The sequence below is a fragment of the Syngnathoides biaculeatus genome, chromosome 8, assembly GCF_019802595.1.
Source record: "Syngnathoides biaculeatus isolate LvHL_M chromosome 8, ASM1980259v1, whole genome shotgun sequence".
Lineage (NCBI taxonomy): Eukaryota > Metazoa > Chordata > Actinopteri > Syngnathiformes > Syngnathidae > Syngnathoides > Syngnathoides biaculeatus.
The window spans coordinates 3,209,270-3,228,278 of record NC_084647.1 but is presented as its reverse complement, the minus strand read 5'-3'; the positions used below and the strand labels follow the sequence as shown (position 1 = coordinate 3,228,278).

Below are 19,009 nucleotides of genomic sequence, written 5' to 3'. Positions count from 1 at the left end.
GTCTCTGCGCATGATATCATTTACAGAGTCATCAACACCTTGTTGTTGGATATTTACTGTTCTTACGAAGTATAGTCTCTCGTGTTCCTTGATGCAGAATACAGTTCCGTCTTTGGTGATAAGTTCTTTTTTGTCCATCTTGAAAGATCACTTTGGCTCCGTCAGTCGTGGCTGCTTTCATAGAGACAATGCTCTGGGGGTAGGTTGGGATGAGTAGTGCTTTCTTCAGTGCGATAGCGACATTTGTTCCTTTAATGTTCTGAAGAACTACTTTAGCATCACCACATTTTAATGCCACATTGTGTCTTCTGCTCCAATCTGCAAATCCCATGTAGTGTTTTTCTGGATGAAACGTCTCATCAAATCTTGTGAATTTGTGGATCTCATTCATAATGTCTGATGTAGCACCACAATCTATCATCACTCCATTTTTCTTAATGTTATCTGGGAGATACTGTTGACTGACCTTAAAAACAAATGTTTCTTCCTCTTCATGTTTCTGTTCTCTTTCTGCAGTTTCTTTGGTATCATCTTTGTACTTGGATTTTCTTCTGCATGTATCATCATTGTGTGGAGAGCTCCTGTGATAGTGACACCACTTTGGTCGTCCTTTTTGCTGACAGTCTCTGGATATGTGGCCACAGTTTCCACATCTATAGCAGGTCACCTCCACTTTCATTACGTTGTCCAGTTTAGGTTTGGTGTCAAACGTTTCAGTATCCACGTAACATCGCAACTTACTTTTGAACTGTGTAAACGTTAATTCTTCACTCTGTGTTTTGTGAACGACAAAAGGTTGGTATGATTTTGGAAGGCCCTTCAGAATCATGGCTATTACCAGCCCATCACTAATTTTCTCCTTTGCACTTCTCAGGGAGATAACGGTCTTTTGAGCACGAATAATGTAGTATATATAGTTTCTTCAGACTCTTTCTTTAGGGAAGTTAGCTCGGTGTATCGGGCAATAATTCTGGGTTTGCCCTGACTTGCGTAATGTCTTCGTAATATTTGAAGCGCCTTTTTACCGTCATCTGCCGCCTCCCTCATAACCAGCGGCATGCTTGTGTCGTCGAGGAACTGTATTAGCTTTTGTCATGGATATTTTTTGCTCCTATTGGAACACAGAGTGCATAGCACTTTGCCCGGAATGTCCACTTTTTGTATGTGATCGGTTAGACATGTTGATACCGTTTTCGGTCCTATCTGCACGGTTACACTTTTTTCAAGCCATGCCCGTCTGAAACAGTTTTTGATTCCAGCATCCTTGTCAATTGCCCTCGCTCGGTCTTCATCATTTTTTTCTAACACTTTCACCATCGTAAAACTTTGAACACACCGTCGCTCAGTTCGCGCTATCTAAGTCCCATGCGCCATTACTTGGCTAATTAATAAGTTACACTGCGATTTCTGAGAACCGAGTACACATCTACATGGCAATGGTGAAACTCGATTAACCACTAATACGATTGGATCGTTATACTGTATAACTCTGTTGTCCAATCGAGTAATCTTCCGCAAACAAGTTTTAATGTTAATGTCACAAAATGCAAATATTTACACTACCGAGCAAGTTAGAATGGCATATGATAGTCGTGCTTGTGCTAACACTAAGCTGAACTTGGAGCTCGGAGCCCACCACCGAGAGGCAGGCGCACGATGGTTTTAGTGGATCACGTGACCACCCCACTGCATAACTAGTTTCAAAAGAAAATCCAAAAAAACAAAAGAAAATATGAGAACATAATTCAACAGTGGATTAGCACCTGCGCCGAGGCGCACCCCTCCACACCCACGCCCACACTCACATACACACACATGCAGGATGCAGGAAAACCTGCATGATAAGCCAGTTTGCTTCCTTGCTGAAATACAACACAGTTCGTTATGTGAATTATAACTTTCACAATGTGTCACCAAACAACAGTACTCGAACGTTTTGACATGAAATGATTAATAAAATTTATGAAAACAACTTTTTGTTACCACGGCCTCAGGTTCACAGGTATCGCAGTCAGGGTCAAAGCAGACTGACAAGAGACGGGCCTGACGTTACATCACTTCTACCAGTTTTCAAAACAAAGGGCTGACTTTGCAAATAAAGAAAATATTAAGTATAAAGCCAAAATAAATAAACATGTCAGATTACATTAGTGAAGATAATCCAAAACACAATGTGAGGGATTTTGGTGACATCAATAAGAATTTTATATATATATCTTATACACACACACACACCACACACACACACACACACACACACAAACAACCCTCTTTTCTCTTGTATGTTACACCCTAGTCAGATTTCATATTCATTCTCCTTGATTTATTAACTCAGAGAACAATACAAAGAATATAAGTGAAATATGGAAAAAGTTCGAGCATAATAGTCTCAAGAGAGGTGTCTGCGGCCAGTTCGGCAGCTTCTGGAGACTGACGATCATCTTCTTATGTTCCTCAGTCATCCTGTTCCATTTTTTTAGAATTGCACATCTTCCAGTGATGTCAGCACACCCTATATAAGTGGGGGACAAAGGGCTTCTTCCTCAAGCTCTGCTCATCCAAAGAAAAGAAAAAAGAACACATTCTAGTCAGATACTACCAGAGTATCAGATACAGATACTCTGACCCCCATTGTCTTTTACATCATGATACAATTTTCTGACCACAATGGAATGGTTATTGATCAATTTAACCTGTGATGTCCCTGACTTGTACAATCAATCAATGTAAACTTACTTAATGTTTAACAAAATAAAGTACATAGAGTTGATGTTGGTATTACTCCTGTATCTAACATTTGTTAAATCAAGTGGAATAATAATAATAATAAACAAAAATCACGCACACAACTGGTTTAGTTAAAAATAAATTTAGAGGGTGTCCCATAAGTCTCCATACATAGGAGACACAATACATTCCATATGTCTCTGGTTCTAACATGTATTTCTTCGTATTGCAGACAAACCAAAGAATGCATTTGACCAAAGAGCAACAAATTGAAATTGTTCTGATGGTTGGTTAAGTAAGTAGTCACATGGTTAGAAGTGCATTTAACAGAAAACACCGGACGAGTATCAAACAAGACATTGTGGCAAAACCTCTTGTCAAAAGTCAGTTTCTTTCAGCTTGTGCCTTTCGGGGTCGCCACAGGAACATATAGGATATACCGATGTCCTTCCTGACACAACCTTTCTCAGGGAGTGGAGGATCCAGTGGGATATGAACCCACAACCCCTGGTTTACCAAATCAGTGGTCTAACCACTGAGCTACGGGGCCTCCTGGCTAAACCTTTTGTCAAGTTAAAAAAAAAAAACTGGAAGTATTTTGGATCAAGCCAGATGTGCCCAAACATGTAAAATCAGCATATTTTAGAAGCAATAAAGCATATTATATAAATAAAAATGGCTTATATCAAGAAACTTTATTTTTCCTATGTCTGGAGGCTTATGGCACACACTGTAGAACTAAACTAATGGTATTATCTCTTTGTGTTAACAATAGTAAAGAGCCACTCGTGGTCAGTGGTCATTGTTGTGCTTCAATGCTACTAAAATATGTTTTAGCAAAACCATGGTCAATGCAATTAAGTGCGATTGCAATCATCAAACAGTACAGTATGACACGACATAAGTGTTCCATATGCTCTATATTCGAACCCAACCATCTTTAAAAAAAAAACAAAAACAAAAAGAGAAGATATTTAGGTACTTGCAACAAATGTCGTACAATACCATATCGACCATTTAGGAGTACACGAAATAGTCATTTAGATCCCACAGCCTGTTGCCACCCAGACAGCGCCCAGGGTCTGCAGCGCGTACCCTGCTGCACCACCTCCCAATACCGCACCTGCATCGCACTCTTGTCTAGCAGTAATGTACTCCGCTACAGCGTGGCTAGAAGTGCACATCTGGAGCAAGGACGATTCAAAATGTTGTTCTCACGGCCGCAGTCCGCATTGCAGCGTAGGAGCGATGTTGACGACGCGGAGATCTGAGAAGCAGTTCTCCCATATTTCAATTTCTCATAGTTTAATATTTGAATGTCAGAGTACTTGCTCCATTGTGCATGTGCGGCGAGGGTAAAACGGTCAATTATTATTGTACGTGAGTGTGTGCGTGTCTGTTTGTGTGTGTACTGGTCGTCTTTTGACACGATCACAGAGAGGGCGTGTCGTCGGATAATAAATTGGAAGTTGACGTTGCACCAATGAGAATTGAATCCAGCCCTCCTCGGATCTCCTAGTGAGGAAGTATCAAGACCCACATTAGGTTAGTAGGCTGAGATCTGTGAGTGTTATGACACGTGGAATTGTCGCCATGGATAAAAGTTTGTTTTTGAACTTGCAGGATTTGCACATGGAGGACTGCAGGTGACCGATCGCGGCTCCCGGACCCCCTGCTGGATTTCTCCCTTGTGGGCCGAGCGCAGCATGGTGAGTCTGCAACGAATTGCGCGTCCGTGTGAACGTGCACGAGAAATCCGCCAATCAGCAGGACATCCTCAATTTGCAACTTGTAGCTGGGGGATGCTTGCAATGTGGAAGTGTTCCAACTAGGGCACCACGGTCACGGTTGTCTTCATTGCATGTGGGGTAGAGAATCACAAGACCATCTCTTTGATATTACAGTGATCTGTGTTTTGATTTGATGTGTGTGTGCGTGTGTGCGTGTGTGTGTGTGTGTGCGTGTGTGTGTGTGTGTGTGGTGTGTGTGTGTGTGTGGGTGGGTGGGTGTGGGTGTGTGTGTGTGAGGAGGGGGGGTATTGAGAAGCCAGAAAAGTTGTTTTTAAAGCAGCTGACACTGATCCTCAATCACATGGCGCAATTTAAATCAGGGGCATTTCTACACCCCATGTAGAGACCATATTGGCCTCACAACAATATTGTTAATTATTATGACAATCTGAAATTTGGGTACAGATTTTAGCAAAAATCATAGATATTGATGATTATGAGCTACATTTGCAGGCCACATAAAATAATGTGGTGAGCCGCAACTGCTCCCCGGGCCCAGAGTTTGACACCTGTGATGTATAGTAGTCCATGTAGGTCACCTGGAAATACATACACCAAAAACAAAATTTGTATTAGTTCAGACATGCCAAACTCGGAGCAGAATTGAGATTGGAATCAGTTTGAGAATAAGTGTTTTTGTTTGTGTTTTTTTTTGCTCATAGAAGAACTTGCAAGATTGAAAATAATGTCATACACGTTTGTAAACAAATTCAAACAGAATAACGCACTATATTGTTTGGTCTCAGGTTGTATTAGTTGTATTAGTGACACTGGTGCTTAACTATCCATCCATCCATTTTCTGACCTGCTTATCCTCACAAGGGTATTGGCAGTGGTGAAGGCAATCCCAGCTTTCTTCAGGCAACAGTGGTTGCCAGATAATCGCAGGGATTATAGAAACAAACAACTATTTGCACCTATGGGCAATTTAGAGTCTTCAATTACCCCATCATGCATGTTTTAGGATGTGGGAGGAAACCGAATTGCCCAGAGAAAACCCATACAGGCATGGGTTGGGACAATATGCCAACTGCACTATGACTGAACTGAACATGCAAAAATTGTTTCCCCGCTCTCAGAACTGTGAGGCCAACGATCTAACCAGATGTGACGGCGCTGCTTAACTAATATTAGCTAATAATTTGCAGTTAACTCCTTTAATGTTTGATGGGACTCAGACAAATTGGCATCACTGGCACCACCTTTCTGGACCATGAACAAGATAACCAGTATCAAAAAAGGATGAATAAATATACTCAATTAAATGAATTGTAAAAAAAAATAACTTTTGAGGATATATAACTAGGACTGACAAAAAATAGAAATAAAAAACAAAAAAACATGCTGTGTTATCTTACCCTTTTGTTGTGCCTTTGCTTTGGATTCTAACACAGTATTTTATTATGGTGTGGGATACTCTTCTTGCAGACTTCCATTTTTTGCTGCCTCAGAATATCCTCAACAAAATAAAAAATAACAATTAGATTTGTTTGATTTGCAATGTTACTTTCTTTATGATCCTCTTTAGCAGGTAAAAGACTTGTGTTTTGATTTGTCTAAAAAAAAAAGAAAAAATCTACATCTTACCCCTGATAAATGCCTTTGCTTGAACAGTGTGTGATAAAGACCCAAGTCCTTATCACACACTGTAAATTAAAGGATCCCAGAGCATGTGATATAGTTTACCTCACACTTCAGTATTCAACGGACAGTTTGACAATGGTTGGGAGAGATTGATTGATTGCATTAATGGATTGTCACAGGGAGGTAGGATTTTCTGTTGCACCCTTTTGGCTGTGTGAGAGTGAAGGAAAGTCTATGCTGTCGAGAAATATGATTTTATATTTGTCTTGCCGGCACGGTGGGCACAGCTGGGAAGCGTTGGCCTCACAGTTCTGAGGACCCGGGTTCAATACCAGCCTTCCCTGTGTGGAGTTTGAATGTTCTCCTCGTGCCTGTGTGGTTTTTTTTCTGGGCACTCCGGTTTCCTCCCACATCCCAAAGACATGCAACATTAATTGCCAACTCTAAATCGCCCCTCGGTGTTATTATGAATGCGACTGTTGTCTGTCTCTATGTGAAATACGGCTGGCTGGCAACCAATTCAGAGTGTACTTCGCCTCCTGCCTGTTGACAGATGGGATAGGCTCCAGCACTCCCCGGACCTTTGTGCGGATAAGCGGCTAAGAAAATGGATGGATGGATTTGTCTTGCCATGCGAGATTTCAGCCACCCAATGCAATTTATGGTACGATATGTCAATATGTTTCCAAGAAAGCAGGACATTGCCAAATGTGTGCACATTCACAGAACAGACACAACCTAAAATTCTGATTTGTCTGGAGTGGTGTATACAATATTTTGTCACAAGTATTCAGAATCAATTGCAAAATAAACATTTAAAAGATGTTTGGGATAAAACTGTCACTGAAGGTTATCTGTTTATTTCACTACTGAATTTCCGTTTATTTTTTTTGCCCATGTATGATTGCTTGATTGATTGGTGCCCTCTTGTGTCCAATTGGCCCCTAACAGTCTTCATTTGTCACACGCTTTTTATTTATTTATTTTTAAATCTTTTTCATCTCCCAGTTCCTTTTGTAAATGCTGCTCGGTTTCCGCACTATCCTGGCCGAGAGATGTTAACATTTCAGATGGACAACCACAGCAAATGAACTAAGAGGTGTCAGGAATTTGGCTACTCACAACTTTTATTTCCATTTATTCCAAAAGAGAAAATGTGAAGACCCCCCTTCCCCATCCACACGCACACAATATAAAAATACATTTTCATGATTATAGTAGCTACCTCTAAGCATGCATTCTTCACCCCAAGTTTTGATTTTATTTCATGATCAACATCTTTTAAATCACTGACAGTGGAGTGGCACACTCCCCAGACTTCTGTGCAGGGACCATTGCTCCAGTTGCCACTCACTGTTGGTGTAAATGAGAGTATGAATGTTTTTCCCTGTCCCGTCATAAACTAGCGATCACTCAGAGGTTTAGTCACCCAAAGTCGGGTGTGATAGGCTCCCTCCTTCCCTGAATAAGATAAGCGATATAGCAAATGGACGGATTTTGCATTAGTCTTCCAATATTTATTGATTTAGTTTAGTTTAGTATTTTTGTGTTAGCTGCTCTGCTTAGCTGCACACAAAAGTCGGTATAGCTGCAAAAGCGTTTCCTATTACTTATTTGTAACTTAATTATTATTTGACTAATGTATCCATATGGAATGACTTGAGAACAATATTGTTGTGAATTTGAGGTCCGTTACGTTTGTAAATGATTTTTTTTTTTTATTAAAGCTCAAACTTTTGGAATTTACACGACATTTCAGTATATTGTATTGTTGTTGTCTCGTTCCAATATTTATATGAACTCTACAAAATCCGTAGATGAAATCGAGACCCATGACAGCCATGAAATAAAAACTTTGTTAATGCATCCCTTGAAATGCAATGCACAGGGACAGCCAGTAGATAGCGCTCTGTATTATTTTCAAGGCAAATGTCTCAAAGCGGTTTTTGGTCCAGAAGCTTCAATTTCACCGCCAGTACTGACATGCAATTCTTGAGTGTGACGATCAAGAGACTGGCCACTCTCTACTATGTCAAACAGATGGTGTTATACTGTATAGTGTGCTTGTTTTCTACCTGCAATCTGTCTAAACAGGAAAATTATACAATCTGTTGGTGCAAGGTTAGTATTCAGATGGATGAAACAGAATATCACAAAATACATTTTTAATTGCTCATTTGGCAAGACAGTGCCAAAACGTTTTGGAAAAGAGGCCCTTCTGACAGGTACTTTTGTGTGAATCAGTTTTGCATCTGCTTTGTGAAAAAAAAGTGAGTTTATGGGAATTTTTGCCTATCCTTCCAGGAACATATTTATGAGATCACACACTGATTTGGACTAGAAGGCTTGGCTCACTGTCCATTCGAAATCAACCCAAAGGGTTGAGGGCAGGACTCCGTGCAGGCAAGTCAAGTTCATCCATGCAATATTCTCTTATATCTCTTGGCTGTGAGGCAATTGAGGGGGTAGAAAGTGTTATAGTTATTGACAAAACTTTACAGCATAAATAATATAAATATATGTAGAAATAAAATGTGCAGTGCAAGGGGTTTAATGGTAGCATCCAAGACGAGCTGATCATGAAGTTTTAGTCCATAAGAATGGTCACTGGTCATACGTTTTCTGTCAAATGTTCCAAGTCATATTCTCAGGTGATATCATGCTATATCGTATAATTGTGTATAACTGCTTGAGAGCCTCCTTGGTATTATGAAATGGAAAGAAAGTGCAAAGCAGCAGAGATTTTAGGAAAGATGATGGAAAGTTGTGACACATCCACTCAGTGGCGTCATTAGGCCTATTGCAGGCTGAAACCCCCCCCCCAAAAAATTGTCAAAATTGTTTGGTAGTATGTGTTTATGACAGATTTTTTTTCAAACTGTCCACTTTTGATGTTGGACATTTTTCACACCCCCAACCATGCCCTCCACAATTTTTTTTTCCAGTCAGAGTCACGAACGGGGCTCGATGGTGGACCCAAATGCACGACTCAAGAGACAAGCAGACAGTGCAGAGGAAACCTTTATTCGGTCCAAGGTCTGGGATCAGGCAGACAGTCCAAACAATCAGAAGTAATAGTACTGCAGGCTTATGAGGGTGGTCAGTGGACAGGCGTGGGTCAGTACACGGAGAGCAGAAGTCAGGCAAACAGGAGTGCGGGAACAAGGCATCAAGGATGACAATCTGGCGGAGGATAAGTCATCCCCCGGGTCCTATATATACTGGGAGGCATCAGCTGGGACAAGGTGCAGGTGTGCGCTGATTAATTGGCTAGCCATGCCCAGCCTGGGCAGGAAGCCAGGAGCATGACAGTCAGTCAAACCCAAGCCAGCAACATCTCTGGAGAAGCCAACAAATTTCATCCATCCATCTATTTTCTGTGCCGCTTATCCTTATGATGGTCACAGGGAATGCTGGAGCCTATCCCAGCTATCCAGGAGGCGGGGTACACCCTGAACTGGTCACTAGCCAATCGCAGGGCACATCGAGACAAACAGCCGCACTCACAAATCACACCTCGGGGCAATTTAGAGTGTCCAATTAATGTTGCATCTTTTTGGGATGTGGGAGGAAACCAGAGTGCCCGGACGAAACCTACCCAGGCGCGGGGAGAACATGCGAACTCCACACAGGCGGGTCCCGGACTTCAGAACTCTGAGGCCAATGTTTCATTTCAATGAAACACTATTACCTACTGCATTCACAAAAAAGATAGGGACCATGGTTTCTGTTTCAGGCAGCATTCTTAACTTTTAATAGAGCACTTTAAATCGATCATCACACAGTGAAGCATGCTAGACGTGGTACTTTGGATTACAATACCTTAGTTTGCGTTAGAATGGTTCCAGTGTTTGCTCAGGAAAGGGCTTTCAGCCATGTGACATCAACCACCCCTTTTCTAGACAGCAACATTTGTAGGTTGGATATGATGTGATGGCAATGAAGAGTCTTCAAGAAGGTCACTCATACTTAACTCTCCCTGATGACTTACTATGCCGTTCGATTAGTAAATTGATCCAGCCTCACTGGACTTCTCATGGAAAAATCAAAGACTTTGTTCCCGTTGTCCCATCCTTGCTGAACCCAGGAGTGGCTGATATGAATAACCTAAAAATGATGTGACAAAAAGAGACAAAAACTAAGGTTGGACACAACGCACACAGCATGCCACAGATTCAACCAGCATGATTGCATGTCAGTCAAGGATAAGCTGGTGAGGAACAGTTTTCTCCATGGACCTCACAAACTCAAGGGCACTTTGCGGAGATCTGTCCTCAGCGACCTCTGGTTCACCAGACACTTCTTCCAACTGTCAATATCCCTGAGACAGCCCATACAATCACACTTGCAGGCCAAACATGACTCTGCAGAGCAAACTCCACAACAGGAGGGCTACGACTTTTGTCCTCCTCCCACATACTGTATCTCACAGACTTTGTTTATTCATAAATACTGAATGAGCACTAGGCCAGAATAATGTCTCTGCTCAGCTGTAGGCTTTTGGCTAGTCCAGACATCCTCCAATGCAATAAAAACAGAGGCATGTCATTGTTGGAAAGGTTATTATAAATGTCTGTTTTAGTTATAAAAATAAAATAAATGGTGATGTTCATTCATTCACAGTGTACATGTGTCTGTTATGGAAAATATGCTTGTTGTGGAAAGAAAGGTACGAAAGTGCTTGATGTCTTGCTTAAATACTGAGCAATGATTAAGTAATCCAAAAAGACAAAGAGCCTTTCATTTAAAACATTGAAAATTGGTTATACTTATTTCTCTTCAGAATAGTTTGGTACCTTCCTTTGAAATTTTTTTTATCATAAAAAAAAAGGTCCAAACCTTGCTATGTGTTCATGTTTCTTCAAAGGACCTGTTAAAGGATACTTCCTCAGCAACCAAATACTTTTTCAGCCTGGTGAAAGGTGAGAGTAGATTAAAAGGTTTGGGAAAGGCTTTTAATGTCGATTCATCCATCAGTCCATCCATTCACTTTCCATGCTGCATATCCTCACTATGGTCCTGGGCATGCTGGAACTTATCCAGGCTGGCTATGGGCAAGAGGTGGGGTACACACTGACCACACAGACAACCGTAGGGCACCATTGGCACTCAAATTTCCACTCAAATCGACCTGTGGGCACTTTAAAGTGATCAATCAAAATAATACGCATTTTTTGGGAATGTGGGAGGAAACTGGAGGGCCCTTAGAACTGTCAGGCAGATGTCGTCCACCATGCTGGCCTGGTCATTGTAAATATAGATTACATGAGTGTCACAAGCCTAATAATATGAACTATCCTGAACTGACAAAACTGCTGTGTGTATTTAATCCTTACATTATTTGTTTTGCATTGTGATTAGATGTGTCTCTCAAACTGGTTTGTCTCCAATGATTTTCTTATTCCTACAGCGAACAAAACATTCATAAACAAGAGCATAATCACCAAACCATGTATTCACCCAGGGTTAAACTGTGATTCCAGCCAGGATCATTTACCAATAAACATGATAAATAAACAATTGCAGAAAATGATGAAAACATAGTGAGTCGCAAATATGAAAAGAGATAACTGCGTGTTTCTTTGTTAAGTAGCCTGATTTTCAAAAGGTCATGGAACCTCCTTCAATTGATACTGCTCTTGCTCAAAGCTATCTGGGAAAGGGTTCGTCTTTCCCCAGACTATGGAGAAGAAGCATGATAGAAACAATGGGCTCACGGATTAATGGGTCTTGGAAAGAAACAAACTTAAACCAAAAAGATTGGATGTTTGGTAGATAGTTTCTTATTAAGAAATGCTTAAGGGAGCCCCATATCTCAGTGATTAGAACATTGGTTTGGTAAACCAGGGGTCGTGAGTTAGTTTCTCACTGGGGCCCCCACTCCCCAAGTGGGGTTGCGTCAGGAAGGTCATCCGGTGTAAAAACTGTGCCAAACAAATATGAGCGTTCATCTGAGATGGCACACCATGGCGACCCCTAATGAGACAAGCTGAAAGAAAGTTTATTAAGAAATGATTCTGTAATGGAAACGAATGATGATGAGTGGCCTAATTTTTACAGTGTTGGAGACCAGCACGCTGGCTCAACTGTAAGGTGTTACTCTATTCTATTCCTTACCATGTGACTCGGGCAAAACTTATCACTGATCACAGCATTCCTACATATATTCAGGTTCCAGAGATTTGCTTCATAAGGTCTCGTCCGACCTAATGTTCCGAAATACTGAAAGGGTGAGGAACCTTGAACTGTTAGATCCATGGGAGTCTAGTTCGACCAATCTCTTATACCCCCCGTTTAATAAAACTTGGCCTTTGGTATGAAGATCATACTAGGACTCACTGAAAATGCATGTAAAGTTTTACATGTATTTAATAATTCCACACAAGTGGGCCAGGATTTGAACCCCAGTCCTCAGAACTGTGAGGCCACCCTGTAATCAATACAGCTACATAGAAAAAATATAAAATAAATAGATTAACGGTGTGCGTTGCTGCTGGCAGCGTAAAAACCTTTGCTCTGGAATTGCCCCTTGAAATGATCCATCTCATTGTAAATGGGGTCCAAGACGCTGGTACAAAGTATCCACTGATCAGCATTTGTGTAGATTCATGACTTTACTTGGGCAGTGTAAAGTTTGGAGACAATTTATTTTAGGCAGAATGACTACGTCTTTCAGAATACCTGATTTTTGCTCAACTGAGAGTGTAGTTTGTTCCTGTGAAATTTTTACAGCAAATGCACACGTACTGCAGTCACATTGAGTGTGTGGGCAAATATGCAGATAACATGCTTTTAAGAGATGGTCATCAGTCAAGCCAGCTTCTTTGGTGTCAGCTGTCGAAGTTTGTATTTAACTAATCAAACAATTTGTAAGTCATAAATATTTTGTATTTGCCTGATGATTCATTGCATTTTCTTCTAATGCTATTTAACAATTAATATTTTAGTTTAGTATTTACAATAGTTTCTTCTGAGGTTTGAACTTTTTTAAAAATTATTATTATTTACCCGTGGCACTTAAGGCACTAAACGATTTCTGAGATTACAAATAACTTTACCTCACCTTGAAAAAAGTACAAATAATTACACTGGAATCTTGTAACTAAGTCAATGGATAGAGGGCAGATTCTACCGTGAGTAAAAAAAAAAAAAAGTCTCCTATTACAGCCCCACCATGAAATATGAACTTATTTGTATTTCCTTTAATTGACACTGTACATGATCAAATATGTATTCTATAAATGAATGAGAATAAAATTAAATGTCCCCTCCTTGAGCTGTCACCTTATTAATGTCCCAATGATCATCTGTTCCACTCTGGAGTTGCCCGAGGTGAGAAGGTGCGGGTATACTTACTGCCCCCCCAGCTCGATGCCTGTACATTGGGTTCACCCTGGTGGCTGAGAGGGTAGCCTACCTCCGTCTTCGGGTGGGGGGATGCGTCCTGACTGTTGGCTTGTGGCTATGCACCAAACAACAGTTCAGAGTAGTTTGTTGACTTCTTGAAGTCCTTATAGGGAGTGCTGGAGAGCATTCCCGCTAGGGACTCGATCATTCTGGTGGGGGACTTCAATGCTTACGTGGGCACTGACAGTGAGACCTGGAAGGGCGTGATTGGGAAGAACAGCCCCCTCGATGAGAAACGGAAGAGAGTTCTGTTACTGGACATCGGTGCTCATCACTGTTTGTCCAGAACAAACAGCATGTTGAGGTTTTAGGGTGTCCACTTGTGTATTTGGCACCAGAATACCCTAGGTTGCAGTTCGATGATCGACTTTCTGGTCATGTCATCATACTTGTGATAACATGTCTTGGACACTGGGATTGGACCCAGCACTCCCGCGACCCTCGTGAGGATGAGCATCTCAGAAAATGGATGGATGGATGAATTCAATGGAGTGAGTTTGCCACTTCCATGGAGACAGCAGGGCTGCAAACACAGAGGAGCTACTGTTCTTTACAAAAGCTCAGACATCCTTGCCAACCTGGTGATTTCTGTCACAAGTACTGAGTTAAATACTTGCTTGAGCACAGATAACATGAGCAAAATCATTAAGAAATTGTGTGCTCATTCATTCATTGTAAAAGCAATGATTTATTTGCATTTTTGACCCAGCGTCATATCCTTACAAACTGCACATGTTTTGCAGAGGTTAGTTTACTCACTTAAACAATTCTATGTGAGAAAAGCGTGTGAGAGAGCTAAAAATGCAAATCATGGGCAAACTTTAGATTGCCCTGAAGACAATGTCGAGATGAATAATTGGTTTGGTATGTTTGTATTACTGGGATGGTGGTCCCCATATGTAGATATGAACTTAAAAATAGAAGATGCAAAAATGATATTTTAGTGAGAATAATGAACTACTGCATATAATTAAGGGCGAGCATTTGAGAGCCACATTGCAAATGTGACTTGGCTATTTGGTTTATACATTAAAAAAAAATTTCAGCAAATATATGTGGATTCAACAGAGAAACAAAACCTGCTCTTTTCTTCTTTGTTGTATCCATCCATTCATTTTATGTACCGCTTATAAAAACAATGGCATATTTAGGCATAAAAAGTGGAAAATAAAGGTAATGAAATACGAGAGTTAAAAATAAGTAAAGGATGGGATGAAAAAGATTCTATGAGACACGAAAAAAAAAAATCACCACTACAGGCAACTAGTAACAAGAAGACATGATTTAATGCATAACAAGTCACAACAGTCAGAAGATGAGTGAGTTAAAAAGAGGTAACAAAATACACAAATACGAATGAGACAAAAAAGCACACTTGGATAGGTCACAATGGCTGGTCAGTGTTGATTGGTGGAGACAAAAGGAGAAAAGGTGAAGACACCGGCATATTGTACAGACAGGAAGGGACAAAGTGGAGACATGCAGGAAAACAAATCAAACAACGAAGGAAACTCAAATGATCTGTAAGAACACCAAATAAAAAAAACAAGTAAAAAACAAAAGATATAGAAATGCAGGCACATGGAGAACATACAAACTCCACCCAGGCACGGCTCTGATTTGAACCCTCGTCCTCTCAACTGTGAGGTTAACAGTCCACATTTGCTCCACTGTACTGCTGCCAAACAAATAACGTTTTTCATTTTTCAAACAAAACATTCATTATCTGAACCGCTTATCCTCACACTGAAGAAGAAAAATCCTTTCAGCTTGAGCTATTTCTGAGGACTATTTCTATTCTGAGGACTGGGGTTCAAATCCTGGCCCCGTCTGTGTGGAGTTTGCATGCTCTCCCGGTGCATGTGTGGATTTTCTCCAGGCACTCCGGTTTTCTCCCACATCTCAAAAACATGTATTATTTGGAGAATCTAGCTTGCCCTTGAAGTGTTATTGTGAGTGTAAATGGTTGTTTGCCTCTACGTGCTCTGCGATTGGCTGGTAGCCAGCTCTGGGTTTTTCCTGCCTCCTGCCCGATGACAGCTGGGATTGGCTCCAGCACTCTGCAACCCTCGTGAGGATAAGCGGCTCAGAGAATATTATTTATATATTCTCTCTCTCTCTCTACATATTATTATATTTAATATAATTTATCCATTCATCCATCCATTTTCTTAGCCGCTTGGCAATTTACAGTGTCCAATTAATGTTGCATGTTTTTGGAATGTGGGAGGAAACCGGAGGACCTCGAGGAAACCCACGCAGACACGGGGAGAACGTGCAAATTCCACACAGGCGGGTTCGGGACCAAACCCGGGAACCTGTGAGGCCGTTTTACAGCTGACCCACCGTGCCACCACATATATATTTAATTGGGGTTTAATGATACACTTTCATATTTAGATTTTTCATGACATGGCATGGCTTTGGCATGCTCCAAACTCTTTAGAATTAAACAATCAAAGCAATAACAAACATCATGTTTTTTGTTGTACAATAATGGACACTGAAACAGTTACTGTTGTACTTGGATGCATTATTCATTTCCATAAAACAAGACAACTATTGCATTAAAGGTGTAGTGCTGGACTCACCGGACTTTGCTGCAGGCAGGATGGTTTCAGTTCCGACTCAGTGACAGGTGACGTGCCCTGCGACTGAGTGGCAACCACTTCAGGGTATAGTCCGCCTTTCACTGGAATAGGCTCCAGTGCCCTATGACCCTAACTGGGATAAGTGGCTTTGAAAATGGATAGAAGACAACTAAATTACACTATCCAAAACAGAATCATTCAATAGCTAATGCAGTACTGTATGGTATTAAATATTTGTAACATGATCCTGCCGCTTCAGCCCGGGCTGTGCGGGTCCCACCACGGTTGCGCTGATTGGGAGACGCACACCTGCGCCTCATGCAGGCTGATTATCCGGTGTATTTATATGACACCGATGACGACTGGTCGGGGCCAGTTCGTTGAGCTTCATGTCCCGTTCGAGTACTCCCGTATCCCTGATCGACAACCCGTGTGTACCGACCTTCGCCTGTTCTCCGACCAACCCCGTAAGCCTAACTCCTTTGATCGTTCTCCTGTGTACCGACTCCTGCCTGCCCGGTCACCTGCTCTCTTCGCCCGACGTCCCAACTACCACTGCTGCACCTGACTGCCTGCCTGATCCCCGACCACGAAATAATAAACGTTTCTCCCCGAACTACCTTGCATCGTCCAAGTCCTGGATTTGGGTCCTACTCCCGTTCCGATGGGACTTGACAATTTGTATGTTTTTGGAGAAATTATTTTGTCATTTTAATAATGTTTCTTTGATTGGACAATTTATTCCTACCTGTCAATCCATTGTCAATTAAATATATTTCTATTTGCACAAAAGATAATAATCTTTCATTTTGCATTTTATTGTCTCAATATTCAAAATATAAATTGTCATTTTTATTGAACTATATTACATGTTATGCTCCTCTCAGCTTGTAACAATGTATAGCAGGTAATGTGCCATACTTCAATGAAACACAACGGCATTGAATTATTTATTAAAAACCAGTGTACTTTACAGTTAAATTGGAAAATTTTGCCCCCTTGTCTTCACCCGTACATATGAATCGGACTTGATTAATTGGAAGTCTTTATTGTCAAGCATCTCCTTGACACATTAGTCATAATTTAAATTTGTTTTAGCTTACGTACTGTATGTTGTGTCTCAATGAATGCCATCAATCGAAAATGAATGAAGGAGGCGTGTCCTAAAACAGAAGTGCCTGTTTGACAAAGATTAAATGGAGACAATAACACATTTGAACAGATTGTTGGACTACATATTTTTCCATAAAGGGGAATCCCCAAAACCTAATTATTTTATGTTTAAAGTCAAAATCTTGACACAGTTTTAAAATGTGATTCATCAAAAACCAGTGTTGCAACTTAAAATGCTCAAAATCCTTTTCTTCAAAATATTTAATTTTGACCATTCATATAATTCTTTGAATGTCATTCATATTTTATTTCACATTTAGAAATATAGAACTTGACAATTAACTGGAAACTAGTAGCAACTAAATATTTGTGACTGAATATCAATATGCATAATTCAGTCACTACAAGGTGGCATAAATGATAAATTGCAGACATTAACTTGAATAAAAGTTCCTGAACCAAACCTTTTTAACAATAATTTTTAAAAACATATGCCACTATTGATCACATGACCTTAATTACTCCAACTGATTTGTTCACAGGAAAACAGACATTATATTTTGATGACCGTTTGTCAATTATTCAGTTAGTTAGTTTATTAGTTTATTCTTTCGTAAATTTGGATGACTGTTAATTGAGATTGTTTTGATAACAGTATGAGAGAGTCAGTCAGTGGTATGCTGAGGTGGGTAATTGTTTGGTCAGTAAGACCAGTAGTTAGAGGACGACAGATAACTGGTAAAATGCCACGGAGGCGCAGCTGTAAAGCGCTGGCCTCACAGTTCTGAGGACTGGGGTTCAAATCCCAGCCCCGCCTGTATGGACTTTGCATGTTCTCCCCACACCTGCGTGGGTTTTCTCCAGGCCCTGGGGATTACTCCCACATCCCAAAAACATGCATTTATATGAGACTCTAAATTGACCCTAGGTGTGATTGTGAGTGCGGCTGTTTATCTCGATGTGCCCTGCTAATGGTTGGCAACTAGCTCAGGGTGTACCCTAACTCCTCCCTGATAACAGCTGGGATAGGCTTCAGCGCTCCCGCGACCCTTGTGAGGATAAGCGGCTCAGAAAATGGATGGATGGATATGTTATCATTATTGTCATGACAAGCTAAAGTAAAACAAACATTTTCCCCATTACAAACATAAAAACATCGAGCATGTTTGCAACAAGTAGTAACCTGGGGACACCTCAGAACTCCCGTCTATGACGGGGTGCATTAATTTTCATTGAGAACTGGAGTTTTTGCTTCATATTTACTTCCAGTCATTTTCCATGATCTGACCCAGAGCCTAGTGGAGCTGATTTCTGGCAATCAATCAACTCACATTTACACCTCTGAGCACGTTAAAGCATTCAGTGAAACTAACATGCGATACTGGAAATCAGAGTAAACTATACAAAAATGTTGAGAGAGCAGTGTGAGGCAGATATGCAAACCAAATGCCTCAGAGTGCCGCCCATAGTTTCCAACATGTTGAAATGAAACTATTATGACTTACAAGAAAGCGGCCCTCTGTTTTAGCTTGACTTGAGCAATTCGCATTCACATAGTTTAACTACAAAGGCTGCCGTGTTCAAACGAAATCCAGACAACACAGGTTTGTTATAATGATTAACCTTCTCTACACAAGTTGCATTAAGTGGAGAATACCTTTGACATAAGACTCAAAGTGTGTATTTCTGATGTCTTCTATCCTGTGTTGACACTCCTGTTGACAGCTATGAACTTTTTTTTTTTTAAATCCTTGAGCAGAAAAAGAACATCAAACACTTCAGTTTCTCAGTATCACA

General features: G+C 40.7%; 1 long non-coding RNA gene across 1 annotated transcript; it reads right to left on the bottom strand.

The window, feature by feature from the left end:
* Positions 1 to 4,712: 4,712 nt before the first annotated feature.
* On the bottom strand, positions 4,713 to 16,567 carry LOC133504787 (uncharacterized). Its single transcript, XR_009796078.1, has 4 exons — positions 16,100 to 16,567; positions 10,093 to 10,208; positions 9,924 to 9,999; positions 4,713 to 5,056 (listed from the first exon to the last, which is right to left on the bottom strand). It is a non-coding gene; the product is annotated as an uncharacterized LOC133504787 (long non-coding RNA).
* Positions 16,568 to 19,009: the final 2,442 nt, after the last annotated feature.